Genomic DNA, 2,316 nt, shown 5'->3' on the forward strand with positions numbered 1-2,316 from the left:
GAGGTCATAAGTGACTCTCGATGCTCAAAAATGGTTGAAATGAGTGTCGCAATAGAGAGTCCACATTGTGGTTGGGAGAGAAAGGTATGTAAGAGAGCTCATGGTGGCTGAATATATGGGGAAAAGAGGACCTAATGTGGTCAAAAGCTGAGCACTCAAGTAGTGTGTGGTACTCACTCTCTTGCACTTGGCGAGGGCATAAGGTGCAAAATTGATGAGACTCCTCGCCAATTCCCCAACGTCCTATCTCGGAGCGTAGATAATGGGAGCTAAGATGAATGGAGGCAATGGTGCAGATCGCACTCCATGGGATGGGCTCAAGGATGTAGAGATGGGTTTGGTTACCGCGCTCGGAGAAGAAGAGAGAACTATATTTTGGGGCAATGTGTGTGGTATAATGACCAAAGCGAGAACCTCCGGATTTCTTCCAAGCCGTGATACATTGGCATTGTAAGAAGGCCTCAGTAACTTGGGAGTCGATCAACGCATCCTTGACCAAGTGACATGTATCCCATCTTCCAAACCATTTCTTGATGTCAAGCATCCACCCCGAACTTATTATTTTGCTCTTGCATGTCTTTTGGACCTTTTGACTTTCTTCATATGCGATTTTAGGAAGTCGATACAAAGAGCTACGTTGTGTCTTAAGCATGTACTCCACAACCCTTTGCATTCCCAAGACCTCAATGGGAAGCGATGCGGATTGAAGAAGTAAGAGCATGTAGGGTGTTTGTGTCTTGACTTGGAGAAAGTTGGTGAGAAAACGCTTTTGGACATTCTCAAAATCTTTCCAAGTAGACTTCCTGATGCTACAACCCCACACCTCCACTCCATAAAGAAGCACCGGTGTCACCAATGTGTCAAAGAGGTACTTTTTGAGAGCCCAACACTTGATCTCTCCAGCATTGCACATGTTCTCAAATGCATAATAAGCCCTCTTTTTGGCTTCCAAGCGACGCATTGCGCAATCCTTCCATCTATGATTGGATGGAACCTCAACGCCAAGGTACTTGAAGCTATCTACCACTTCACGTTGCTCATTGTTGTATACAATGCATGGATTTTCATCATTGAGGGTCAATACAAGCATAACCTTGGTTTTGGATCCATTCACAATCAGCCCGCTATGTAGGCAAAAGCGTTCCAAGACACTCATAAGCTTTTGTGCATCTTCTAAGGTATGTGCCAAGAGCATTACATCATCGGCATAAAGCAAAAGCATGATCACCTCATGTTTTATCTTAACCTCTTCTATGCCTTCTTGTTGAATAAAATCAAGAACCATGCATTCCAATTCATCAATGAGTAGCCCAAAGAGGGTTGGGGAAAGTGGGCATCCTTGTTTGACACCAATGGTGCTTGCAAAAAAATTTAAAATTCCATCTCCCATACGTAGTCGACATATCACTTTTTGGTAGATGCGAAAGACTGCATGCATAAATTCTCTCGGCACTTGAAGGCTTTGCATACGTCTCCAAAGATTTCCTCACTGTACCATGTCAAAGGCTTTCGTGAAATCCACAAAGCAACAATACAACTTTTTTCCTTTCAGTCGAGATGCTTCCATAAGAACTCGAAGAGTGACAAGGTGATCAATAGTGCTATGATGCTTTCGGAAACCTGCTTGTCCTAGCGCACGTTTCCATTCTTTTCAGCACATTCACTTATCTTCATCTCCATGATACATCCAAATAACTTTGCCATCAAAGAACCAACCATTATAGTGCAATACTTGTTCACATTGTTTACATCTCCTCCTTTATGCAAAGGTTTGATTCAATTTTCACTCCAATCATGAGGCATGCCATGCTAAAGTCAAATATCATGTTTTCTTGCTTGTCCATTAATCATTTCAGCATTGACACCTTGAAGGTCCCCTGCCTTGCGGGTAGCAAGTTTCTCAAGCGCGCAACATACATCTTCAATGGTAAAGACGGGAGCCATAAACGGAAGGGAGCTACAACACTCCATCATATCAACATTTGGTTGCTCATAGAGGTTCTTGCAATGCCTATACATATCCTCAAGAGTCAAGTCACCAAAGCTCTCAACACGCTTTCCTTTTAGATTTTGCCAAAACTTGCCACATGCATGTGCTTTCTCTTGTGCTAAAAGAAGTTTTTTTTTTACTTTCCACCTTCTCCTCTCTTTTTGAATAAGTGCTTTGTATGTGTGTGAATGTTCCAAGTAACCTTTCTTGTCTTTGCTTGCATCCAACCTTACCAAGTGTTTTCGGGCTTGACTACATTCCATATCAAACCATTTCTTCTTGGTGCTACCTTTCGTAGATCTTTTGCAAGACATGTGTTTCACCAA

Source organism: Adiantum capillus-veneris, chromosome 5 (genome assembly GCF_014529385.1).
Source record: "Adiantum capillus-veneris isolate H3 chromosome 5, ASM1452938v2, whole genome shotgun sequence".
Taxonomy (NCBI): domain Eukaryota; kingdom Viridiplantae; phylum Streptophyta; class Polypodiopsida; order Polypodiales; family Pteridaceae; genus Adiantum; species Adiantum capillus-veneris.